A 27,925-nucleotide genomic window follows, 5' to 3' on the forward strand; every position below is an offset into this window, starting at 1 on the left:
GTGGGCTGGAGGAGACTTGGGGTGGGAGGCAGGAAACCTCCTGCCAGAGGGGCCCCCGTGGGTGGGGCTGAGTGTTCAGAGGCCTAAGGTTTATCGCTTTCATGAGAAAGGCCACCCTGGTGGGCACCAGCCTCAAGGAGGAACGGGATTCTTTGCAGATTGCTGTTGGCAGGCAGAAACTGAGTCAAGAAGGGCAGGCAGCATAGGTTAGAAGGTGCTTGGTGGATGCAAAGCAGCCACCCTCTGGAAGTCCCAGGGCCAGACTGTTTAGCTGTCTTTGTAGAGATTGGGAGTGTGGGTCCTGGAGGTGCACTGTGGTGTTTGATCGTGCCATTTACTAACTGTGCAGTCTTGGGTGAACCATGTATACGTTCTGGGCTGTGACTTTAAGCTGCACAGAGGGACTAGTGCTAGCACCTGTCCCAGGGGGCTGTTGTGAGGATTAATGGGTTTGTATGTGGAAGGTGCTTGGAGTCTCATCTGGTACACGGTAAGCACCCAATACATGCAGCTGTTAGGATTCTTCTCAGAACCCTCTCCCTGTGGCAGGTCACCATGGGGCTTGCTGGCTTGCTGCTGCAGAAGGGCTGGATGCGTGGGCCAGGACGGGCAGACCCCTGGCCCAGCTGTGCTGGGATAATGTGGAGCCGACTCCATATGGACAGACTCAGCTGCCAGCTCTTGGTTGTCCAACCGGACAGGCAGGAGGCCCTCTCAGATACTGCACAAATAGACAAGGGGCTGGCGGGCCACACTTGGGCCAGAGCCGTGGGTCCAGTTTGAGGTAGCAGGATGCCCATGTGGCCTGATAGGCAGGGCACAGTGAACAGTGACAGTGACATGGGACTCGTAGACATGCAGGTGAACTGTGGGTGCTTCAGGGAAGCTGGGTTAGACTCGGGTTAGAACAGTGGAGGGTGTCACTTAGGCCAAAGCAGCAAGACAAGGAGGGCCCAGCTCCGAGACCTGGGCTGACAGGTCAGCACTGAGGCTCAGGCAGAAGAGCGGGGCCCTATTTGCAGCTCTGAGCACCACGTGAGGGCCAGTCAGGTGGCAAGAGCGACTTTGTCCCCCATCCACCGGAGGTGGGCCAAGAGCTTGGAGTGCACCCAGGCCTGAGGTGGGAGATGTTAGTGAGGGGCAGGGAGCCGGGGAGCCCCAGCTGGAGTGAGCCTTTGCTGACCCCACAGGTGTCCATGGAGGTCCCCTCTCCTGGTGTCACAGGAATCCATGACAAGACCTCTGAAGGCACTCCCATTTCACAGATGCAGAAACCAAGTCTCAGGGAGGGGCAGTGGCTTGCCCAACATAAGGGGCAAGGGGGAGTTAGAGCTAGCCCTCTGGCTCCCAAATCCTGGGCCCTGTTTCCTTTTTTTCAAGGAACTACAAGTAATTATAGAGGTGGGCATGGCAGAGTGCAAAGAAGCCTGGATTAGTGAACAGTAATAGCAACTGGCACTTCACTGAGCACTTACTGAGAAGCAGGCATTATGCTAAGTGAACTCACTTTACCTTCAGAGGAACCCTGGGAGGTGGGACCATTATGATCATGTCCATTTCACAAATAGACAAACTGAGGCTTGGGGCAGTTGAGTGGCTTGTTGAGATCACAGCTGGTGAGCAGTGGAGTTGTAGTTAAATGCCAGGGCCTGTGCTGCTGGCCACGCTGCCACACAGATCAGCTGGGGCTCATCCAGCACGGTCACTGCCTTGCTGTCTAACTCTGGACACTCTCTGAGCCTCCATTTCTCCACCTGTAAAAGGGTCCTGGTCTCTCAGTGTCCAGGTAAGGATCAAATGAGATCCAAGAGGAGACTGTTCTGCAGAAAGGAGGGTTTGTTACTGGGATCCAAGTTTATAGAAGGTTGGGCAGGCAGATCACAAGAAGATGTTATAGGGTTACCTTGGAGACATTGTGGGTTTGGTTCCAGAACACTGCAATAAAGCAAATATCTCAGTAAAGTGAGTCACACACATTTTTTGGTTTCCTAGTGCATATAAAAGCTATGTCTGGCTGGGCACAGTGGCTCACGTCTGTAATCCCAGCACTTTGGGAGGCCGAGGTGGGCAGATCACCTGAGGTCAGGAGTTCGAGACCAGTCTGGCCAACATGGTGAAACCCCGTCGCTACTAAAAATACAAAATTAGTTGGGCGTGGTGGTGCATGCCTGTAATCCCAGCTACTTGGGAGGCTGAGGCAGGAGAATTGCTTGAACCTGGGATGTGGAAGTTGCAGTGAGCCAAGATTGTGCCATAGCACTCCAGCCTGGGCAATAAAAGCCAAACTCCATCTCAAAAAAAAAAAAAAAAAAAAAAAAGATATGTCTATGCTATACAGGTTGAGCATCTGAAATGCTCCAATATCTGAAACTTTTTGAGTATGACATGATGCTCACAGGAAATGCTCACTGAGGCATTTCAAGTTTTGGATGTTCAGATTAGGAGTAGAACTGGTAAATATAAAGCAAATATTCCAAAATCCAAAACGATCCAAAATCTGAAACAGTTCTGGTCCCACGCATTTTGGATAAGGGATACTCAATCAGTACTGTAGTCTAGTAAGTGTGCATTGTGTCTTTTTAAAAGACACATACCTTAATTTAAAAATAGTTATTGCTAAAAATTGCTCATAATCATCTAAGCCTTCAGTGAGTCGTCTTTTTGCTGGTGGAGGGTCTTGCCTTGATGTTGGTGGCTGATGACTGATCAGGATGGTGGTTGCTGAAGACTGGGGTGGCTGTGGCAATTTCTTAAAATAGACAACGATGAAGTTTGCTACATCAGTTGACTCTTCTTTTCATGAAAGACTTTTCTGCAGCAGGGGATGCTGTTTGATAGCATTTTATCCACCATAGAATTTCTTTCAAAACTGGAATCAGCTCTCTCAAACCCTGCCACTGCCCTACCAACTAAGTTTATGGAATATTCTAAATCCTTTGTTGGCATTTCAACAATGTTCACAGTATCTTTACCAGGAGTAGATTTCATCTTAAGAAACCACTTTCTTTGCTTATCCATAAGAAGCAATTCCTTATTCACTAAAGTTTCATCATGAGATGGCAGCAATTCAGTATATCTTCAGGCTCCACTTCTAATTCTTGTTCTCTCGCTGTTTCCACCATATCTGCAGTTACTTCCTCCACTGAAGCGAGTCATTTTCAGCCCTCAAAGTCATCCATGAGGGCTGAAATCAACCTCTTCCCAACTCCCATAATGTGGATATTTTTACCTTTTCCCTTGAATCATGAATATTCTTTTTTTTTTTTTTTAGACAGAGTCTCGCTCTGTCACCCAGGCTTGAGTGCAGTGGCATGAACTGGGCTCACTGCAACCTCCGCCTCCCAGGTTCAAGCAATTCTCTGCCTCAGCCTCCCAAGTAGCTGGGATTACAGGCACCCACCACCACAACCGGCTAATTTTTGTATTTTTGTTAGAGACAGGGTTTCACCATCTTGACCAGGCTGATCTTGAACTCCTGACCTCGTGATCCACCTGCCTCAGCCTCCCAAAGTGCTGGGATTACAGGCGTGAGCCACCGTGCCCAGCTGAATCACAAATGTTCTTAATGGCATCTAGAATAGTGAATCTTTCCAGAATGTTTTTAATGTTCTTTGCCCAGATCCGTCAGAAGAATCACTCTCTATGGCAGATATAGCCTCACAAAATGTCTTTCTTAAATAAGAGAACTTGAAAGTTGAAATTACTCCTTGATCCATGGGCCATGGAATGGATGTTGTGTTAGCAGGTGTGAAAACAACATCCATCTCCTTGTACATCACCAGCAGAGCTCTTGGGTGACCAGGAACAGTGTCAACGAGCAGTAATATTTTGAAAGGAATGTTTTTTTCTGAGCAGTAGGTCTCAATGGTAGGCTTAAAATATTCAGTAAACCACGCTATAAACAGATGTGCTGTTATCCAGGCTTTATTTTTCCATTTATAGATCACAGGGAGAGTAGATTTAGCATAATTCTCAAGGACTCAAGAATTTTTGGAATGGTAAAGGAACACCGGCTTTAACTTAAGGTCGCCAAGTCTATTAGCCACTAACAAGAGAGTCAGACTGTTCTTTGAAGCTCTTGAAGCCAGGCATTGACTTCTCCTCTCTAGTTATGAAAGTCCTAGATGGCATTTTTTCAGTATAAGACTGTTTGGTTTATATTGAAAATCTGTTGCTTAGTGTAGTCACCTCCGTCAATGATCTTAGTTCGATCTTAGCCTCTACATCAGCACTTGCTGCTTCACCTTGCACTTTCATGTTATGGAGATGGCTTCTTTCCATAAAACTCATGAACCAATCTCTGCTAGCTTCTAACTTTCCTTCCACAGCTTCCTTACCTCTCCCAGCCTTCCTAGAATTAAAGAGAGTTAATGCCTTACTCTGGATTAGGCTTTTGTTAAAGGGAATGTTGTGACTGGTTTGATCATCTTCTTTTTTTTTGAGACAGGGTCTCACTCTGTCACCCAGGTTGGAGTGCAGTGGTGCAATCATGGCTCACTGGTCTTGACCTCCTGGACCCAAGCAATTCTCCTACCTCAGCCTCCTGAGTAGCAGGGACTATAGGCATGCACCACTGTGCCCGGCTAATTTTTACTTTTTTTGTAGGGACAGGGTTTTTCTATGTTTCCCAGTCTGTTCTCAAACTCCTAGGCTCAAGCAATCCTCCCACCTCGGCCTCCCAAAGTTCTGGGATTACAGAAGTGAGCAACTGTGCCTGGCCTGGAAAATTTTTTATAATTTTAGAGTGGGAAAAGTCTTTTTTAAACTAAATTCCAAATACAAAAGACAAGACAAATAAATTTAAGTATTAAACATTTAAATCTTTTGTGTGCATATGCAAGAACATCCAAAAGGCAAAGAACAAAATGAAAAAAAAAAAGGTGTAGAACACAGATGACAAAAAGCTAATGTCCTCAATATATAAAGAGCTTTAAAAATGAATAAGAAAAAAATCCTTTGCCCATTTTTTTCTACTGATTTTTTTTTCTTAAAGTTTTGTTCAACCTGAACATGTTTTCATTGGGAAAAAATGCAGATGCCCAACAGTATATGAAAACATGTTCACCTGACTCATAACTTTAAAACTGAAAATTAAAACAATCATGGGACACTTAAAAACATCTTAACAAAGATTAAAGTTCAGTGTTGAAGATGGCATGAGAAACATATATTTTGAAACACTATGATAAGAGCATACATTGATGCAATCTCTTTCGGAGGGAAACTTGGCAATATCAATCACTTTTTTTTTTAGAGCTACACGAACTGGAATGGGAGCTATCAAAGTTTTAAATGCACATGTTAGCTTGCTTGACTCAGAACTTGTATATGCACTTTTAGGAGTTTATGCCACAGGTATATTCACATAGATGCACAATGATATCTATTTATGTATAATCCTTACAGAATTATTTATAATGGAAAATAAATGCAAACAACGAAACATCCATCAATAGGAGCTGGCTAAATAAATGATGGCTCTTTCACACAATAAAATACTATGCAGCCACTAAAAAGAATTAAATAGACCTATCTGTACTGATGTAAATAAGTGTCTAAGATATACTTTCAAGAAATATTAAGTATTTAAGTATTTCATTTATATGAACAATGAAAGTTTTTCATTTGTATGAGAAAATATAAAGGATGGACACACAGATGCACATGCACGTGTGCGTGCACACACACATCAGATGCTTGTATATGAAGATCCAGTGGCAGAGCTTTGAGCCCTTTCCTCTGCTTTTGGGGGCATTATGGTGCTGTGGTAGGGATGCACTGCAGTTGCGATCTCCACCCAGATCCACCCAGCATCCCCTTGGGATAGCAAATATTCACAGTGCCCCTTTACTCTCCTGAAATTATGTCCACTAAGAATGTAGGTCTGTCTTCACATCTAATTTCAAATAAAATCAAAACAATGCCCTAGGAGGTAAATGAGATAAAAGCAAAGTTATGTATAATTAAATAATATGTACTTTGATATGTAAATACTCTGGATGTTTAAACTGCAAGACATAATGAAGGTGTCCAGGGCTTTCCCCGTGCACAGAATCACAGTGAATGCAACAGCCCCAGACATAGCCTTACGCACAGGTATAGACTAGGGACTAATACTGACTTATCCTACCAGTGTGATTTTACAAATAGGTGAGGAACCCCTGGCAAAGTTCCAAGTAAAACAAAGTACAGGCTTTGCTCCATTTACACGGTAGTTGCATTCCTAGAAAATTCAGGGTATATTAAGACCATGGAAATTGGAAGTTCACATTTATATGTAAATGAAGTTCAGTTCCAGATTCAAATACTTATAAACAGATTTCTCACCTACCTGAATGTTTGGCAGGACAGGAGAGTTGTGAAGGATGAAGAAAAATTCTTTGCTGTGTGGGATTGTTGCACTGCAAGGCAGTAACACCCCTCAGGCAGGGAGACGCCCCCACAGATTTTCAAAACACTCTCTGTAGGTGCAGTTACCGACCCCATCGAGAACTGTTAAACACCTTGAAGGAATGTCCCCAGGAGCTGCTGGGGGGCAGGGGGCTCTGTTTCACCACGTGGCATTTATCTAATTCCACCTGTGTTAGTGGATTGCTGACACAGTGCAGAGCTCTTCAAGGGACGGTCAGAGCCTTCCAGCCCCACCTCTCTCCTTTTCCCCTCCCCACAAAGCCCAGAGCACTGTAGGTGCCCAGCTGGATGGTGAACCCACCCCAGGGCTCTACCCGGGGTCTGGGGGACAGATGGCTTCTGTGCTGCTCTATCTCAGCCCTCACACTCCGGGCTGCTCAGGGAAGATCTCATTCAAGAAGGATATATATGCCACATTAAATATTAAGTTAAACACCTGCTCTACCAGCTAGGGCCACAGTTCTGAAACTGCTCACCATTTGCAAACTGGTGACATGGCCAGCCTGTTACTGCACTGTCAGCAGTTTGGGCCTGTCCTGATTGGGACTAATTATCTGCAGGTGTGTCATTGGGCCACAGGCCTGCTGATGGGGGAGCCACTGTGCTTACCTGCCGGAGAGGACGGCGGGTAGGGCACCAGGCTCCCCACTTCTGCTCACCTCTCTACTGGTGAAGGACCTGGCAGACTTGCCCCCAACTGGGTCCACCTGACCTTTTGCCTGAGAGAACAAAGGAATGGGGCCAGACTGTATCTCACCGGCCTCTTTCCCTGCGGACCATCTCTTTGCATCAGTAAGCTGGCATGTCAGGAGGAGACAGAGAGAGGCCTCTTGTGGGCCAACAAGTTTGGGAAACACTAGCCTGGTAGGTGATCTGGGCCCTGGGGACTGAGGCTCCCACTGGACACTGCCCCTTTTTAGTAGTGGAAATAACCACAAAGACAGACGGAATGGCTGCCAAGTCCCTGAGTCCACCTGCTCTGATTTGCGGCATACCTCAGGTTCAATGTTTGGAGCCTCAATACCCAAAACTTGGCGGCCCAAGAAAGTCCACCCTCTTCTGGCTTTTAATCTGAGCAACAGCCAGGGTCTGAGGGAAAGAACACTGAACAGGAGTCAGAGGAAGAGGTTTCTGTCTGGACTTTGCACCTAACTGGTTCTATCTTTGGACACATTAATCATCCTCTTCTCTCCAAGCTCGTTTTCCTATCTATGAAATAGAGGTGGTAATTCTGCCCTTGCCTCCCTTGACTGTTTCAAGGATAAAATGAGCCAGTGGGAGGAGAGGGATGAAGAGCCACCGAAGGGGCATCTGAGTGTATGTGGGCAGTTGTGGAGAAGGAGGCTTGGAGGGGTTCAGGATCCAGTGTTGGCGAGTCCCAACCTTCCTCAGAGCAGATGTTCTGACCATACCCGGGCAGGGTGGGAGGATACTGTGGTCCTACTCCTCACTTCACAGCTGGGGAGACTGAGGACAAGAGAGGGAAGTGACCTGCTCAAGGCCACATTCAGTGAGTGAGAGCTGGAGCCCCAGTTACAGCTCCCTGAGGGCCCTCGCTTCCACAGCCTGCTGACATTATATGATTAAATGGACTAAAAAAATCTCAGTTCAAATTTCCTGGAGGCATCTCTTTTAGTGTGCAATTGAGAATGTCAGCAGGGAAGCCAGATTGCCGGAGCTGGAAGCCCACTTCACTGCATTCTAGCTGGGTAATCTCAGGCAAGTTACTAACTTCTGGGCCCAAGTTCCCCATCTGTAAAATGGGACAGCACTAGAGTTTTCTCACAGCTTCTGGCAAGGATTATAGGAGTGGTCCTTGCGTAGCGCTTAGCACAGTGCTTGGCACATGGTAAACACCCCATAAATGGTAGTTATTACTATGTGTATGGGCTCTTGTCCAGAGTCCCTTATCTCTGCCCTGGGAGCATAAGACAAAGAGACATATGCCCAGTGACAGCTCTCTATATGGGGATGCTCTCAGAAGGGTCCTGATCCCGCAGAAATTCACAGAAGGTGGTGGAGTCTTGGAGATGCCATCAGGACGTCTGACTGAGGGGCAGGGATGCAGAGCTCTGAAGTTTTTCCACTTGTTTAGAGTCCCGGCATCTATCATCAGAAGCAGGGACATCCACTGTGGGTTTGGGGATTTTGGGGAAACAGTAAACACTGCATGGCGTTGCTTTCAGCCTGTGAACCCACGGACTCCAGACCTGGGGCATCTCAGGGGCTGGGGAGCCCAGGCTGGTTTCTGCTGCATGGTGGAGACCCTCCGCTGGGCTGAGTGACTTTGGGGTTTTCCTCCTCAGGAAATATGTTCTGCCTCCTCTGTCACACTCCCCTCTGGCGGAGTGCCAGGCAGCTCTGAACAGCCGTTTGTCCATGTTTCCATGGGGCGTGCCTCCTTTGACCCATTTTTTATGAGCCTTTTTGAGGCCCGTCAGATGTAACTAAATACCTCCTTCTCTCAGAGTGAAATCATAATGAACAATGAAGCAAAAATACAAGAAACGCCTTGTGTATCGAGGCTGCCAAAAGGTGCTGTGAAAAATTACAACAAGCGCTACAGTGCAGCTTGATACCCTGCAACTGAGTGTCGGCCACGGAGCCGTCCTCGGAATTCCATGGAAGATGCTAGGCTGGCTATCAGAGTTGTTCTGTGGGCCAGGCATGTGGCTCATGCCTGTAATCCCAGCACTTTGATAGGTCAAGGCGGGAGGATCACTTGAGCCCAGGAGTTCAAGACTAGCCTGGGCAACATAGGGAGACCCCCGCATCTCAAAAAATAAAAAACTGTTTTGTGCATAGGAAAGGAGATAATATCAACACTTAGAGCTCACTGGACTCTTGCTCTGCGCCAGGCTGGGAGTACCATGTGCCCCTGGTGGACAGTCCCTGCCCTCACTGGGCTGACCTGTGGGGCAGAGCCAGGCAATTTATAGTAAACACGGAATAAATTTGCAATGTAATTTTACCACGGCATATGCTCTGAAGAAAATAAGTGGGAGAGAATAGAGAGCCTCAGGGAGTGGTGCCCAGCGGGGTGGGTCTCTGTAAAATGGTGGTGTTTGATCTGAGATCTAAATGTTGAGAAGCTTTGTGGGGAGCTGGGGGAAAGGCATTCTGGCAGAAATTACAGCTTCAGCCTTTTAAATGTACAAGTGAATGAATGAATGAATGACATGCATACCCTAAAGGACGGGGCAGATATCTCAGTTCTTTCTGTGTTGACAGCTAGGCTCAGCCCATAAATCAGGCCTCAAGGGCTCTTGGAGTTAGAGAAAAGCATAGAGGTTAGGCAGCCTGATTCTTCACAAGCCCGGGGTCAGTTCCACATCAGGGCTTGGTCACCTCTGGTGTTGGGGATTTCCCTGCCTCAAAGGCGAAGTCTCTCCCAGCAGTACTTACTCGGAGCTGTTCTCAGTTGAAGTGATTTCCTTTCCCACTGTCAGGCCAGAAACGGAGGTATCTGTAAAGTCCAGGCGGACATCTATGCTTTGAACTCATAGACCAGGCACTGCCCAACACGTCCCTCAGCCTTGTGTGTGCCCCCGAGGTCCAGCCCAAAGGTGCTTTGATTTGCATAGAGTTTTTTTAAACTTAAAAAAAATTAGACCTAACATTTTAACAACCAGAGGAAATACACCCCAATGTCCATCCATGGGGGTCTTGTTACAGACAGAATAGCTCATCCACACAATGGAGTGCGAAAGAACGAGGAAGCTCTTTATATCTTCACAGGGGATGTAAATAATGTATCTTCGAGATACATTATTTATGAAAAAAGCAAGGTAAAGAATAGTGTATACAGCATCCTGCCTTTGCGTAAAAAAGAGACAATGGGAATGCATATTGGTGTTTGTGAGAGTTAAAGAAACTCTGGAAAGGTACTCAGGACTTAACCATGTTTAAGCAGAGGGTATGGGGAGAGCACTTTTTACTGAGTGCTATTTACATTTTAATTTTTTGAACCTTAACATATCAGCTATCAAAAAGTTAAATTTAAAAGTGCCTTAAAAATCAGGAGATTTAACATAAAGAGGGTGGACTGCTTGAGCTGAGGAGTTCAAGACCAGCCTGAGTAACATGGTGAAACCTCGTCTCTACAAAAAACTGCAAAAATTAGCCGGATGTGGTGGTGTGCACCTATAGTCCCAGCTACTTGGGAGGCTGAGGCAGGAGGATCACCTGAGCCCAGGAGGTCAAGGCTGCAGTGAGCCACGATCGTGCCACTGCACTCCAACCTGGGTGAAGGATCGAGACCCTATATCTAAAAAAACAAGAATTGAAATGCCTAGCTTCTTTTGGAAAAACGGAAGACTTGGCCACCTTGGGTCGACATTCCCATGTAGCCACACTTGGGGAGAGTTGAGAAGTGGTTGCCCCTGTAGCTGAAGCAGCAGGCTCCTGTTTACCCCAGACCCCACCCGGCAGCTTAATCCACTTACCTTACCTCCTGGCCCCTGTGGGCACTGGGTTTTCAACCCTGTTCTAACCCATCACCCCACCCTTCCTGTGTCCTCTTACCCTCATTCCTGCCCAATAGAAACTCCTCTCTCAAGCCAGGAAGGGCAGCCCACAGGCTCTCCAGCTAGCCTTCCCCGTCCCTGACCTCAGGCCTCTGCTCAGGCTATTCTGCCTGCTTGGGATGGCTTTCCCCAGTATCAGCTCAGTGTGCAAACCATCCACTGGGAAGGGCCTGGAGCAGCGAGTGCAAAGTTCTCAAGAATTTGCGGCAACCCAGCGTTTCATCCCGGTGTAGTGACATCATGCTCTCTCCAGACTCCGTGTTGTGGGCCCTTTGCAGTAGCAGTGGCTGCAGCATGAAAACTCCATATCCAAATTGGATTCTCTCCAGAGATACAGGGCTATTTGCATTCCAGAACGATTCGGGGGTGAATTGTATTGAAATTTAAAGTATTTGTTTTTTCTCTGGTAAATAGACTCACAATTATAGATTCTTGGATTCCTAGAAGCCTAGAATTTTGGAATCTTAGTTTTTGGAAGGCTACTCAGAGGTTCAGAGATGCCAGAGGTCTGATCATTTTAAAGCCGAAATGAAACTCAAGCATCTTCGTAATTAAAATGCATGTAGAAGAAAAATATGATTTGCTTTTAGGTTAGCTCAGTGTTCCCAAGAAATATTTGTTGAATAAAATGAATTAATATTTGTGTAAAGTGCAGCATCAATTAAACAAATAATTTCAGAGGAAAGTACTCCAGTTGTTTCTGACCTTATATTTTATAGAATAAAAAATAAATGAAGCTGGACAGCCATTCTGGTAATGCTTTCATAGATTTTTATACTTGTGAGTGGCTTGGGAGCCCACCCTTCCAAAGAGCCTTCAAGCAGGTCTCTGGGCCTCCAGCGTCCAGCCCACCCTGCTGTGTTCCGTCTTCCTAAAATAGCGATTTCATTAGCTTGTTCTTGTGGTCAGAGATCCCCACTGCCTTGTCATTGTCTGGAGGAGAAAAGGTGCAAAGGACAGCGCCTGGGCAATTTGCAGAGTTTCTGCCATTCATCACCCATTCACTCATCTCTCCATTAAAACTGAACTCCTCCTTCACATCAGACCTCAGCCTAGTCTAGGTCCTGAGGGTTTTAGAGTTCCTGCCCTCAACCAACCCACAGTCTGATGGGGATACACAGCAAAGCAAAACAAAACAAAAATGAAAAAGAAAGGGAAATACTGTGGGAGAAGCCAAGTGCTTTTGACAGCGTGAAGGAGGGAACAGTCGCTTCTCTTTGTGGGGTTTGGGGAAGGTTTTATGGAGGAAGCAACATCTAAGCTGCTCCAGGGAAACCATCCACCCTTGGCTTCTCTGCTCTGAGGTTTGGTTTAATCTCTCACCATTCTCTTAAAAAAAAAACAAATCTTTTTTTTTTTGGAAACAGGGTTTACTCTGTGGCCCAGGCTGGAGTGCAGCGGTGTGATCTCAGCTCACTGCACCCTCGTCCTCCCAACCTCAAGGGATCCTCCCACCTCAGTCTTTCAAGTAGTGGGGACTATAGGCTCACACCACTATGCTGGCTAATTTTTGTATTTTTTTTTTTTTTTTTTGAGACGTAGTCTCGCTCTGTTGCCCAGGCTGGAGTGCAATGGCCGGATCTCAGCTCACTGCAAGCTCCGACTCCCGGGTTTACACCATTCTCCTGCCTCAGCCTCCCGAGTAGCTGGGACTACAGGTGCCCGCCACCTCGCCAGGCTAGTTTTTTTTTTTTTTTTTTTTGTATTTTTTAGTAGAGACGGGGTTTCACCAGGTTAGCCAGGATGGTCTTGATCTCCTGACCTCGTGATCCGCCCGTCTTGGCCTCCCAAAGTGCTGGGATTACAGGCTTGAGCCACCGCGCCCAGCCTAATTTTTGTATTTTTTTGTAGAAACAGCGTTTCGCCATGTTGCCCAGGCTGGTCTCAAACTCCTGGGTTCGAGCAATCCTCCCACCTTGACCTCACAAAGTGAATAATTCCTTTTTAATTGCAAAGTAATACATGTTCACTGTAAAATAAATTCAAATGGCACGGAAGTATGTACAGCAATGTGTCCCCACGTCTCCTTAGTCTATTACTAATCCATTCCGTAGATGTCATCAGAGTTGACGATTTGGTATGTATTCTTCAAGAACCTTTGCTGTGCATAAAGAAACATGTCAGTATGTACACATACAGTTTATTTCCTATAAATGGGTTCAAACTCTCTGCATTGTTGTTTAATTTTTTTAAGGTTATTCACGTTTTAAGGACACTCTAGCTGTCTGTAGGTAAAGAGCTTCTACCCTGTCTAGTGAACTGGATGAACCAGCATGGATTTTTCTCTAGCCGTGTGGCTGACCAGCCCCAATCCTCAGGGCCAGGGGGCGAATCTCTCTCAGTATTTGATACGCGGGGCTTCAGAGGTGAACAGGCCCAAGAAGGGCAGAGGGCAGGGCACCCTGACATCCACAGGAGACCCAGGGTTGTTGGCATACAGACAGCTGACTTGGAGCCTGGCTGTGGCCTCCCCCATGCTATGCGGGGACAGGGGCTGCCAGGAGGACAAGGGGAAGCCATGGGGAGGAAGCTTTAGTTTAGTGAGAAGAAGCACTTCTGAGCAGTTTGAACTCTCTGAAAGCTGAATAGGCTGCCTCAGGAGATAATAACAATGATAGCTAATGTTTAATAATAAGCATTTGTTACGTATTTTGGTTCATTTAATCTTTTACTCTTTAAAACACAGGCACTATTTTGGTCCAAGTAACAGTTAAAGAAACCTCGTGAGTTCACACAGCTAGTAAGTGGCGGTATGGTTTTCTCCTAACTCCTCTATGGTTCTGCCTCCCTTCGTAGCATGCCCCTCAAGCAGAGCTCTTTCCCGCTCACTGGTAGCACAGAGAGGCTAGTGTCCACCAGGGTATGGGAAGCTGATCAAACGTGCAGTCCTAGGTACAGATGCTGGATCAGACTGCCTGGCTTTGAATCCCAGCTCTGCCACTTATGAATTGGTGACCTCGGTTTTTCAACGTGTGTGTGTGTGTATGTGCGCACACCTCAGTCTCCTCATCTATAAAATGGGGATAGAACTCACTATGTAGATGAAGTGAGTGGATAACTTGCAAAGCGCTAAAAGCCCTGCCTGGGCTTGTTACGTGTGGCTTTGAAAATCTGGAGCTGGGGAAAACAACCTGAGTCAGAGAGTCAGACTTAGGGGTCCCCTGCAGAGGGGCTGGTGGGAGAGCTTGCGGGAGTATCTGTCCAGCGTGGAGTAGGCCTGATGGCTGCCTGTTTTGGATGTTCTATTGACCTCCTGCAGTTTCCAGTTGCTGCTGTAACAAACTACCCCAATCCCAGGGGCTAAAACAATGCAAATGTATTATTGTAAAATTCTGGAGGTCAGAAGTCCTAAAATCAAAGAGTGGTGGGCTGCATTCCTTCTGGACACCCTGGAGTAAAATTCATTTCCTTGCCTTTTCTAGCTTCTAGAGGACACATGAATTCCTTGGCTCATGGCCCCTTCCTCCATCTTCAAAGCTGGCAGAGTAGCATCTTCTCTCCTCCTTGGCCTCTGCTTCTGCAGCCACATCTTCTCTCTGTGCTTCTGACCCCCTTACCCCCGTTTCTAAGGACCCTTGTGGTTACATTGGGCCCACATGGATGATCCAGATGCTCTCCACAGTGCACAGACCTTAATTTAATCACATCTGCAAAATCCCTTTTGCCATGTAAGGTCACATAGTCACAGGTTCTGGGAATTAGGATGTAGACATCCTGGGCAGGGGGGAGGATATTCTTCTGTTTACCACGTCTCCAGGGCCAAATATAAAAGCCTCCTTGAGCACCCCGCATCCCATCGTTCCCCCGGATGACCCGTCATCGGTGAGAGACTGGGCAGCTCTTTTGCTCCATTTCTGCCTGTTCTTTCTCCACTCTCTCCTTGAGCACTGGCTGATTCTCACTCTGTCTCCTCCATCTGCCCCAGTGCCGAGACAAGCTGTGCCCTCCCCAGGTGCCCAGAGTCGAGAGACTGGAATATTGGTGCGGAATAAACCCTAGAGATCACCAAACACAACTCCGTCATCGAACAGATGGGGATGCTTAGCACTGAGAACTCAAGTTCTCCCAAAGTCAGACACCTCTGGATCCCATACCCCTTGACTCCTATTCTAGTGCTCTCTCCTCCATGTGGAACTCAGCCTTTGTCCTTTCAGAATGGGACTTTTTTTTTTTCCTCTCCTATTCTCCTTTCTCAGCCTGGTTGATCCACTGCCCTCTATCTGCCTATCTATGAAGCTGCCCAGTGGAACCCTTTATCCAGGCCCGTCTTTTTGCCATCTTTCAACTCAGCCATGCCGAGTCCCTGACTCCAAGCCTTTGGTCTTGCTGGTTCCTGTACTTCGGATGCTTCTGTCATTTGCCCAGGGGTGGCGGCAGTCTGCTGTGAAAGGGAGAGGGGGGCCTGACTTGGAGTCAGGATCACAGATCTTCATCCCAGCTCTCCCATAACTCCTGGTAACTTTGAGAATTCCCTTCCCCTCTGTGAACCTCAGTTTTCCCATCTGCCCAGTGGGAATTATAAATCCTGGCTCATTCTTACCTTGCAGGACTACAGTGAAGCGCACATGAAAGAAAATGTGTGGTAATGGCCCAGAAGCTGTAAGGGGCTGGGTCCTCTCTTGTGAGCTCATGGAGAGCCGGCCACCTTGACTGTGCCAGGGGTCCTGCCTGCCCGGCAGGAAGGTAAAGATGAGCTGGTCCAAGGCTTTGCCTGTAAAAGGATCTCACAACACTGCTGAGGGATGTAAGAATCAGGAGGCCTGACAGTCCCTGCCCATGTGCCTTCAGTGCATGTCTCCTTGGAGCAGTCCTCAAGTGCTGCCTCCTCCAGGAAGCCCTCCACAATTACCCTACAGTCAGAAGTCATATTGCCCTTGATCAGCCCACCATTACGCCTGTTAGCTCATTGTGCCTTGATTTATAATTCTTTGTGTCCAGCCTAAATTTCTCCTTAGTCTACAAGATTCTGAATTGCCTCTGCCTTCTCCAGCACAGCCTAGTGTGGAACTTGGAATATAGTAGGTACTCAGGAAGTATTTACTGAATGAATGAATGGATGAATGGATGATGGATGAATTAATAAACCAGTGCACTGTCTATTATGATTGGTCATTACTAATTGCCCTGCACTCCACCCTTCTAGGTCATTGTCAAGGTTATTGACATGATTCAGACACTCACATACACATCTTTGATTAGCATAAAGGCACATTCGAATTCAAGATATTATCATAATTATTATTTCTTCCCAACTGCATTAGCTTCTACCGGTCTGCTGCCTTTTTTTTTTTTTTTTTTTTCTTGGCCATGTTCACAGCTCAGGAAAAAAAATCTCTCTCTAATGTATCTCTATTAGCTTTTATTTTCATTATCTGTGAGGCCATAGAACTTCTACTCCCACCCTGAGATCATCTATATATGTTTGGTAAGGCTGTTTCTGGCATGAATGCTTAGGGGCACCTGCTGCCTGTCTGGATGAACCTGTCCAGAAAAGTGTTTGCCTTTTCAGACCCATTGGTTCCTTTTGTATGCCTCTGTGAACCCAGATTCAGGATGGGGTCACATGCCCATCTTAAGGATAGTGTGGCCAAGCAGCCTATTTAGGGGGTTGGTATGTGGGACAGGGGTTTAGGGGGCTCTTCCCCCAGAGCTGGTTTCAATCCTGAACAGCCAGAGAGGCAGGCCCAAGCTAGACTCCCATGAGCCAAGAGTCACCAGCAGGAGTCATAGCTGATGCTCCCATCCACTCCCTCTGCACCATGCATTGTTCTAAGCACTTGACTTATTAATAGCTTGTCTAATCTGCATAACAACCCTTTGTGGGAGTCACTCTTCTCATCTTCATTTTACTGGTGCAATAACTGAGGTACAGAGACGCATAGAAACTTGCTCAAGGTCACACAGCTTGTAAGTGGTGTAGCCAGGTTTCAAATGCAGGCAGTCAGACTCCAGAGACCACGCACTTGACCCCTGAGCCACACTGTTCTCATAAAGCCTGGTGAGTCATGACAGCCTAGAAGGGTGCCAGAGAAAGTCTGAGTTGGACAGACCCCTATCTGAAGAACAGAACTGATAGGTAGATCTTAGGCCATGTATGGGGGCTGGGACTGATGGGGATTCTTGGGTGATATCTGGTTGAAGGGCAGTGGGTTGACTCAACCCTGAAAAGTTGGCATCCCCTTGGGTTAGCCTCCTGCTCAGACAGACCTCATGCAGCCTGCAGGCCTCAGCAGGCCCTGGGTGAAGGTTTGGTGAGTGAATGGGCAGACGCAGCAGGTATGATTGTTCCTTCTTTCTTGGGAAGCATGCTGTGTATTCTCACATGTTCCTGCCTGGGCCAGGCCACCTGGACACGTCTGAGCAGCCTCAGGGCTCTCAGCCCCTGCAGTGCAGCCTCCCAGCCCCCAGGCTTTGTGTTGTCCATTGTGGGGAGCCCTGTGCTTCAAGGAACTCCCCACCTAGACCAAAGCTTTCTCCTGTTCTTTTGCTTTCCAGCAAAAAATAAAAGCATAAGAAAGATAATTGTCACTACTTAAAAACAAATATTTTAGAGATGGGGTCTCACTATGTTGCCCAGGCTGGTCTCAAATTCCTGGGCTCAAGTGATGCTCCCACCTCAGCCTCCTGGGTAGCCAGGACCACAGGTGTGAGCCACCCTGCCCAGCCAACTGCTTTTCTTAAATAGACTTTCTTCCTCCTTCCCTGGTCTGGAGAAAGAAGGCCACGTGCCAGGGTAATGGTCACGCCATTTAGGTCTGGTTCTCTTCAGGAACAAGTCGTGAAGTCCCCAGTTCTTCACACCCGCACCCCACGGGGTTCCTGCTTTCTTATCCTCCGTTGCCTGGCCTGCCTGAGAGGAGGAAAGATGCCAAGTCCCGGTGGTGAGGGGTGGGGAACCTCAGCCCAGGCCCCGGGGCAGGCCAGCAGGTGTGATCCAGGTATGATCCAGGTGGCTGGCTTTGGGGGAAGGGGAGGGGCGGGGCCAGAGGCTGCACTTAGGGCTCTGGGCAGCGACTCTTTTCTAGCTGGACTGGCAGCCTTATGGGGTCTTTCGCAACCAGTAATATCAGCCCTGGATGTTGTCATTGCTCAGAAGGTGTTGCCCGAAAGAAAACTATGGCTGGCACAAATAGCCATCTGTGCCAGCGTGGGTGGGGGTAGATTTCTAACAGATACCTGTGGCTTCATTATTTTAAAATCCCTCTTGTGCTAATAAGGCCAATGGAGTAAAAGGCCCTAGTGGAACCCAGCCTAAGGCCATGGAGCCAGGGTGTGGCTCCCCATCCCCCCAATACTCTCTACCTGGGTCCCGCAGCCCCATTTTGGCTCCTCTCCACCTGGGCCCACAGGGCCTCTCTAAGGGCTGGGCCCATCAATGGCCTGGTTTCTCTGTGGCCTGAGCACACTTCCAGCAGGGACAGGCTCTGCCCATGGCGCCCTCCCGGATGAATCCCTTCTTTGACCTTTGTAATTATTCCTGTTCAATCTTCCTTCGTGTTTTCTTCCTCCTCCCTTTTTGAGGTGCTCAACTCTTGCACTCTCTCCAGTGTATTAAGGATGTGAGTGAAACTGATGACTGGGATGTCTCAGGTCTTTATGATGATGAATGACTTTCACTGCCAAAGCTTTTATTGTCTGTGATTTGGGAAGAAGGGGACTGATATATCAAGGCTGCCTGTCACACCATTTAATACAGTTATAAATCCTGACGTCACTAACTGGTGGTCAGGAGCTGGAGAATTCCACTGGCCACCGCTTTGCCGAGCCTTTATGGATTTTCCCCTTTCTCTGGCCTTTCTTTGCTTGACTATCACAATTGTGTTTTGGGAGGGGGGATGGGGACAGCTAGATAGTAAATTTAAAAATCGCAGGGACACTGGTCTCGGGAGGAGAGGGGAGCCCTCCCTTACCCTTACTCTGAAAGAAGGAGCAGATAGAAGGCCTTTGATTCCAATGTGAGCAAGGAAATTGTTTGGTGAGACAAACCCCTCAAAGTATGCTAATGCCTTCGTGCATGTGCACCACTCTCTACAGTTTACCAAGTGATTTTACATCAGTTATTTTTCAGATCCTCCTACCATCTTGGGAGGGCAGCAGGGAAAGACTTGACCCTCGTTTTACAAAAGAGGAAACTGAGGCTCAGCAAGGTGATGTGCCTTAGCCAGGGTTATGCCACCTGGGCTGATGAGAGGAGCTCCCTGGGGTGAAGCAACAGAGCATCACCATTAGGCGTTCAGGGTGTGGGGTCAGACTGCCCTGGGCTCCAATCTCAGACCCCCCTACCTTTTAGCAGCTGACCCTGGGAAGGCCACTTACATTTTCTAATACTCCATTTTCTCACCTGGAAGTGAGACTAACACTCTCCTCATTGGGTTGTTCTGAGGGTCAAATGAAATCATCCACATGGGTTTCTAAGCTAGGTTCTTGGCTCATCAAAGGTGCTCAGTAAATGTTTTTAAAAGGTGAAACAATAAGGAGAGGCATGTGACAGATGTCACAGGTGCACAACAGGGGCCACTTCCCAAGGCTGGGTGGGAGGGCTTCCTGAGGGAGGTGACACCTGAGCACACGGAAGTGAGCAGGAATTAGCCAGCCTGGGGAAACAGGCCAGGAAGAGCATTCCAGGCAGAAGGAACAGCATGATAAAGGGTGAGTGAGGAAAGCAGCTGGAGATGAGGGAGTGGCCAGGTCCCTGAGGCTGCCAAAGACATGGGGGCAGACCCTGCAGGGCTGTGAGGGGACTCGAATCCCCAAGGGAATCTCTGTGGGGTCTTGACAGAGGGTGGACGTAAGGAGGATGAGACTCGCTGGAAGACATGACCTGCTCCAGGTGGCTATAAAAGCCCAGGAGAGAATGGTTGAGGACCTGGACCCAGGCTGTGGAAAGGGGGATGGAGGAAACGTTTTGAGGGGCGGAACTGGTAATAGTCACTTCTGGGGAACAGGTGGGAGGCCATCAGCGATGGCTCCGCTTGTTGGAGTTTGGGGGACCTGGGAGATAATGGAGCCAGTGGGTGAGATGAAGACCATGGAAGAGCTGGTTTGAATATTTGACCTTGGGGTACCCCAGGGACGCTCAGGTGGAATGTCCGGAGGTCAGTGGAGGCGGGGTCAGGGCTGGAGGCATGGACACAGGTGGTGGAAGGATGCGATCACTCATTAGAGAGCTTTAGACAAGGACGATTGGGAGAAGCAGAGCTGGAGAGGGACTCTGGGAAACCAGGGTGGCTGAGGAGGAGGACGCCATGGAGGAGGATGCCATGGAGAAACCCAGAGTAGGGGAGTGAATGGTGACTGACACGCCCACCACAGATGTGCTCCATCTTGGAGGCTGTAGCAGTCACAGGACTTCATTGTAAACAACAGAATTCTCTCTGGCTGGTTAAGCGGAAAAGGGATTTTCTAAGGATGTTAGGACGCTCAGGGTCTCCAAGAGGGCCACAGAACCAGGCTTAGAGGCTTGCCGGCATAAAGCCTGGCCCATGCTACAGGACTACACTGTGGAGCGGCCATGCAGTGGCCCGTGGACGCAGACCCTTTGGCTCACACAACCTTCGCTGGATACCAGATGTCACCACTAGGACCTTGGCCTCAGCAGATGGACTCCATGTGGTGCCTGCTTCTTTGTGTCGCCAGCTTCTGAATTAAAGACTCACACACATGTCTACTCAGGGGACCCAGAAATATGCCTGCGCCCTCGCCACAAGGGAGGCTGGGAAATCACGTCTCTGACTTCGGCCTCAAGAAGCCTGAACTCTTAAAGTGGAAAATGCCCCAAACAAAAGAAGGATGTTCGGTGATGTCAGGAAGCCAAAAATGTTTGAAGATTTAGAGAGTGAGCAGAGAGATCCAAGGTAATAAGGCTGGAAAGAATCCATTGGCTTTGGTAGTTAGGAGGGCCTCGTTCTTCCAGCCGGTTATCTCCCACAGCCTGTCGTTTCCACAGGATTTGAGGCAGCATTAAATGAAAGCCCGAGGGCATCTGCACATGGGCCAGAAACCACCTGAAGAAAGGAGGAGATGGTTGCACTGAATTTGGGATGGGGCTTGCGGCTGTTGAGCCCTGAAGCTCCAAGAAAGCCCTAATGAGGAGAGGAGGAGCTGGACCTAATGAGCTGGACCAGGAGGCCATGGGGTGGGGGCTGTCCTTCAGGACTTCAGTGAGTTGCAGTGGATGCCTGGACTGGGGAAACAGTAAGGGAGAAGAATGAAGCAAGGACCTGCTGGCCCGGCCCCAACCCTATAGTCCTGGGGGTTGGCTGGCAGGCATTTCCCTTTGGCTAGCCCTTGGGTAGCTTCTGGTCTTTGGCTGGTGGCTTTTCTCAGTGGAAAGGATGGAAACTAACACCGATTGGGCTCAAAGAAAAAGCCTCCTGTCCTTATGGGCACAAAATCCCTAGCACTGAGCGTAGGATGGACTCAGAGGAGTAGCCTGGTGGATGTTTTCTGAGTGAAAGAAAGAATGAGCCTAGGCATTTGTTTAGCTTTAGCTCTGTGCCAAACATGGTGATGGGCACCACAGGGAAACAGAGGTGAGCAGGACATAGTCCCTGCACCAGAAGGGTTAGGTCTAGTGTCTTCTACTAGATAGCTGTCCCAGCAGTCTGACACGTGCTGGGCTGTGGAGCTGTGTGCAGCGTGGCTCTGAGAGCACTGAAGAGGGAACATGGGACTGTGGGGGACAGGACCAGGACATTTGGGGGGTCTTTCACAGGAGATGACATTGGTAGCGTTTGCCCAGCGCCCGCCAGGAGACTGTGGCAACATTTGCTAAGGCATGGAGGCGAGTTGGGGGAGAGCAAGCCATTGAGGGCTGTGGTACTGGTGGGGATGCTGGAACCTATACCACCCTAGCAGAGATGCTTGGGAAAAGGCAAGAGGAGAGGGCATGAGGGGTCTGAACTTGATCCAGAGGTAATGGGGAGCCGAGGAGTGCAGGGTCCCACGGATCAGAGGTGGCTGGAGCCAGGCAGCGGTTCAGTTGGGCTGCAGTGGCGATGGGTGTCTGCAGTGTGGCTGGAGTTGGCTGTGGATGACACCCCCAGACCCTGCCCCAGGAGTGTTAGTGGGAGAGGCTGGGCCAGTGGGTGCCAGGATGTCCGGGTCAGGCCTTCTTGCCCAGGGGCGCCCCCACAGCCTGCTGGTTGCCCTCATTATGCCCCTCATGTGGCGAGGAGAGCCGGGAGCTGCAATCAAGATGCCGGGTGCCTCCTGCTGGTGTGCGGAGAGCAGGCAAACCACATGAGATCCCATCTCGCGCATAATGTGCATCCGAGGACAAAATTAGATTGAGAAGTAAATGGAGCCGAAAATTTCCAAAGCATTTCCCGTCAAGAAGCTATTTGATTGCATGTTTTAATTCTCCTAGTCCTCCTGCCCAGTGAGCTTCAATTTGGTGGGGGTGGCTGGGGCAGAAGGAGCCTGTGATGGGAGGGGTTGCTGGGGTCCTGGGGCCCAGAGGCCAGAGAGAAGAAGAGAGACCCTTTACACATGTGAATGCAGACCCCACGCGCCTCCTTCTCCAGGTGATGTGGCTCAGACCTCAGACAACCCTGTGAAGATAGCGCCACTAGCCCCAATTTGTAGACAAGAAAACTGAGGAGCAGAAATTAACCTGCCTGAGGCCGCATAAATAATATGCAGTTGGCTGGGCTGGCAAGCACTGGCCTGTGGAACTTTAAAACTAAAGCTCATACTAAGTTGGATTGCATGTTTGAATGTTTCTATTTTCTTTCTTTTCTTTTGTTTTAACCAGAGAAGACTGCCTTATTCCTCTTTCTCATTCTCTTTCCTTTCCTCTCTCCGTCCTCCATTTCCAAACCCAGGAACAAACCATGGGAGGCAGAGCAACGGGCATTGTTCCTATTTTCAGGTTTGTAAAGCGAGACTCATCGAGGCACAGGCATTTGCTGGTAGCACAGAAGGAGAAAGTTAGTGTCAAATTCTGTGAAGTTGGATTTCTGTGTGTGTTCCCCCTGACCGGCAGGCTCAAGGACAGCTCAGCTCCATCTCCTGGGCTCCAGAGACACGGCTGGCTCTGGCCAAGTCTGCAGAGCCCAAGAAGATGCTGGCATTCTTAGATCTACTCACAAAAGAAAGTGTAATTCTCTTCATCAGGGACGTGAGCACCCTGGACTACTGGAAGAAAATTGAGAATCAGTTTTTTGAGCTTGAGAGGTGTTCTGTGAAGACACAGGGAAGGGCAGGAAAGCAACAGAGAAAACCTGGGAAAGGAAACCTGGATCGGGATCCATGCTGGGTCCAGGACCCAGATCTGGCTGTGCACAGCCCTCTGGGCAAGACCCTGCCCTTGCGGGAGTTTCTTCTCACCTGCCAAATAGGCAACTAGTGATTTTTTTTTTTTTTAACAACTATTAAGGTTTTGTGTTTTTCTTGCTTGTGTGTGTGTGTGTGTGTGTGTAGAAACCTTTATTCAGATGAATCTTCCTGGGAAGCTTGATGTAAACCAGTTAGAAGTGAGGTTCACTGGTTGAAAGAGTGGGAGCTCCAGAGGTCCCTGAGGTTCCCCTGGAGGCTCAGGGGAACAGATCTACCCCTCCCCCAAACTGGTTGACCTTTAGCATCCTTCGAGCTCTGGTGCTCCCTGAGTCCATAGCAGTTTTCGAGCCAGCGTGAAGGCAGCTCACAGTTGCACGTCCTCTGCTCAGTCCAGCTCTCGGTTCCTACCTCTGGGCCCACAGCCCTCACACCTTACCCACAGCTGCTGCCTGGGCCCGAGGAAGCTTAGACTGAGTCCAGACATCTGCCCCTCGAGGCTCACAGGAGGCAGCAGTCAGAGGCCCACTGCACTGCCTACCCTGCCCCAATTCAACCCGAATCTCCTTCTAGGTCCTCCTGAAGGAACCCTACACACTGAGGCCCTGTTTCAGTGCCTCCTCCTCCAGAAGGTCTGCAGTCTGACTGCGGCAACCGAATCTCAGATCTGCTCTTTGCTACATGTGAGAGCTTGAGCAGGACCCTTCACCTCTTGGAGCCTGAGCTTCCCCGTCTATGGACAAATTGAACCCAGGCCTGATTGGCTCTTGTACCTGTCCCCACATGGAGTTCCCTATTTAGTGGCATCCCTACCCCTGCACAGTACAAAGCACTTTCACTTCCGTGATCCATTCTGGGCTCTGATTGCCCATGAGGAAGTCAGGGCAGGGGCGATCAATCATGTTTTACAAAGGGGAAACCGAGACCCAGAACCAGCAGTGGCTTGCAAGCAAGAGCCTCAGCTAGGCTGCTGGCAAGCAAAAGCAGCTGGTGATTCTGTGAGATAGTTCAGCCCTGGCACCTGATCTGCTTCTCAGGGAAGGGAGGGCTGGCGAGGGATGGGCTGGCACTTCGGTAGCCTGCAGCGCCAGCCCAGCAGCACAATTTAATGCATGTTCTCAGCAGCACATTAATTTGCTGTGCACCCTGGGAGGTGCCTCTGTGGGATGGGCTTGGTTTTCCTTGGCAAGCAGTGCACCTTCTCAGCCTGCCTGTCTTGTATGGGCCTCCTTGCTGCTTGGTTTGAGGAAACAATTGGAGGTGTAGGAGCTGGTGTTGCAAAATATCAGCGTTGTCTGGTTAGACTTTCTTGGTTTCAAGCCTGGCACTGTGACATTGACTATCCCGTTGCCCCCTGGACCAGCCACAGCAATGGCTGAGGATTCGTGATGGGCCTCAGTCCCTTTACAAGAAATCAGAAGCCTATCAGAGGCTTGGATACTTACCTATTGACTTTTTCTTAAAATAATATGAGCTGTCAGCCAGACCTGGACAAAGGCAGAGAAGCCAATAACTGTGGATTCCTCCTGTCTCTGCAGCATTAGCTGATCTCCCCTGGTGGGTGGCCTGGGGTTGGGCATCAGGTGCACAGGTGAGGACATTTAGAGAGGAGAGGGGACCTGCCTGAGGGCACAGTGAGGAAGTGTGGGGCTTTCTGATTCCTAGTCCAGGGCTGGCTGTGCCTCCATGGGCTTTGCACTTGGTCCCCCAGCCCTGATCTTACCCCTTAGCTTCAAAAGTCCAGTAGTCCCTCCCACCATGCCTGACTTCATTGCAAACACATCCTAGATTCAAGCTCCAGGAAGGACTTTTTGCCCAGTGGAACTTGGTGGCTAAGAGCACAGACTGCTAGGGTTTCTAATCCTAGAAACCCCCAACCTGTCTCATTTTCTGCTGGTGCAACCATGGGCAAGTTACTTCACTTCTCTCAGCCTCTGTTGCCTCCTCTGTACATTGGTGGCAGTAACAGGCATCGGAGGTAATAACTGACATTTGGGAGCACTTACATGGGCCTGGCGGCTTCCTAAGTGCTTTACATGCATTGAGTCTTGAATCCTTTTAAACAGTCTAAGGAGGTATTATTATCTCCATTTTATAAATGAGAACACTGAGGTGTAATCTTGCCCAAGGTTATAGAACAACTAGTAATTTTAATCCAAAGAATCTGCTCCAGACCTTTTGCCCTTCATTGCTAGGCTGAGCCTCTTAACAACGACAATAATAATAGTGATCATTTCTACCTCATAGGATTGTTCTGCTGACTAAATGAGGTGATGCAAGTAAGGCATTTAGAAGAGTTTCTGGCACATAGAAAGAGCCCAGTGCTGGCCACCATTCTTGCACCAGCCTCCGTGTGTTCCCAGAGCTGTCTCACTCACTCGGCCCTTGCCACCACTCCATCAGAGAAGGGCTGTTGGGGTTCTCCTTCCTCCTCCCTTAGACAGATGAGGAAAGGAAGGCGGGGTCACCTGCCCAAGGTTACACAGCTGGTAAGTGGCAGAGCTGAGATTTGAGCCCTCAGAGCCCATGCTCTTACCTGCGTGTGTAAGCAGTGGGGAGCCATCGATGATTTCTGACAGCAGCTCGATGTGAACAGAGCTGCACTTTCAAAGCCTGATCTGGCTTTGCTCTCGGGATGGACCGAGGGTGGCTGTGGAGCAAAGGAGGCACGGTTAACAATGGTGGCCTCATTGAGTGTTCACTCTATGCGGGGCCCTGTGCTAGGGGCCTTACCTATATCTGTTAATTTAATCCATGTGACAGCACTGTGAGGAAGATAGGATTGTCCTCATTTTATAAATGCAAACCTGACACACAGAGAGGCGAAATGACTTGCTGGAGATCACATGGCCAGTGAGTGTGGAGCCAGGATCTGAGTGACCACCGGCCCTGTGACTTGTCCTATCACGCACTGCCTACCATCACACACGGCCCCCTTTACAAAGATTTAACGTCCCCAAATCCAGAAGGCCATTCTGGGGAACTCTATCCTTTCTGTGCATTCATGTATTTATTCTATTTTTTCATTAGCAATCATCTTGTTTACATAAAATCTATCTTCCAGGAAGGGAGATTTTCCCAACCATTAGATTTGACAGGTATGTTCTGAATTAGCAGCTCCTACCCAGGGTGGGCAAGAGGTGCTGGGCGAACATGTGATGGGAATACTGCCAGCTCCGGGCAGGAGAACATGGGGTGACCGCCAAGTTTCGGACCAGCCCCGGGACTCTGATTCTGAAGCATGAGGCATCTTTGGATTTGTCTTCCATGTTCACCAGCCAGTTTGGAGATGGCTTGATATAGGCATGTACCAAATCCAGGAGTAGGGGCATGGCGGGTCTCGATCAGCAACTAACCTCCTGGAGGTCTTTCTGTTGCTGTGCACTGCGCAAGGGCTCTCCAGGGAGCCACTCTGCACACAGATGGACAGTTGGGCTTTCTCCACATGCTAATTATGATTACATAGGTTTGTCAAACACTGGTTTGTCCTATCAGTTTCTTGGATAAGAGGTGCATACTATCATGTTGAAGTGACATACTGTCACCTTCCTCTGATGACAAAGGTTCATCTTTGGGAACCAGCATTACTGAACCTCGTCTGATAAAATAGCAAAGGCCCTGCACGTCTGTAAGCGGGTGGCTCATCCTTCTGCCAAGTACCCCAGACTATTGTGGCTTGGGCTTCTTATGTCTGATTATATTGTTGTCCTGTCTCTGTCCTTGCTGCCCACGTGCCACCTGTCACTTTTCCTAATGTCGGTTTCCTGGTCCTAGAAGTCTCTCTCCTAATTTTGCTGGGGACTGGGAAGCGAAGCCACTGAGCTCGTTGGAACTATGTGCAAATGAAAGTGGGCAAAAAGCCTGTCCCTAAGTCCCTCCCAGCCTCCCAGAGTTAGTGCCAGGAAGGACTTAGGGTCAGGCTTTGTGCCCACTTTTGGCTACTCATAGATGGATTGCAGGGGCTGGGGTTGTTGATGGTGCATTTCAGATGGGTAGGGCAGGCCACCACGGAGGGCTGGATGCCAGCCTGGGAGAGGCCTGGTGGGACCATGAGCTCTGAATATGTGACTTGGAAAAGGTGCTGCTGGCATCATGATGCTGTCCTTGAAAGTAAGAATTTCCTGCCATGACACCCTGGCCCGAGAGCGGCTGCAGTGGGGGCAGGGGCAACCGTGCTTCACACATCTTGGTTCATTGCTATCTCTTCTTCCAGAGTGCTAGAGTGTGAGTGAGCCCCTTGTGCACAGACTGTGTCTAGTTTTAAGAAAACATTAATTTTAAATCAAAAAGTTAATTTGGAATAAAAAGTAATATACGCATGTGGTTAAACATTCAAATCATACAGAAAAATAGAAAATGAAAAATAAATCTCCCACCCCCAACCTAAGCCTTCCCATCTGTAATCCCCTCTCCCCAAAGTTAACAGCGTCTTTTGTATATTTTCATTAACAGTTTAATTCCTCGATCCACCTCCAGATTTTATCCTGTTTTTACTAGCACAGATGGAATTATGCTGTACAGTGTTCTTCCGCACTCGCCTATTCACTTAGTAGTGTACCTTGGAAATCGCTCCACAATTTCCACAATCAAATCTACCTCACTGTTTCTCAAAACTGTGTAATAAATATTCCACCACAGGCAAGTATCATAATTTATTTATCCCAGCAATAAGGATTGCTGCCTTCCTTCCTTCCCATGAAATATCTTGGTGT

At 48.7% G+C, this 27,925-nt stretch overlaps 1 protein-coding gene across 5 annotated transcripts in view; it reads left to right on the plus strand.

Annotated features, from left to right (window-relative positions):
* Window positions 1-27,925, plus strand: part of PAX5 (paired box 5) — a 199,846-nt gene that overhangs the window by 110,900 nt on the left and 61,021 nt on the right. The gene's annotated exons all lie outside the window — the stretch shown is intronic.

This window comes from Rhinopithecus roxellana, chromosome 16, assembly GCF_007565055.1.
Source record: "Rhinopithecus roxellana isolate Shanxi Qingling chromosome 16, ASM756505v1, whole genome shotgun sequence".
NCBI classification, from domain to species: Eukaryota; Metazoa; Chordata; class Mammalia; order Primates; family Cercopithecidae; genus Rhinopithecus; species Rhinopithecus roxellana.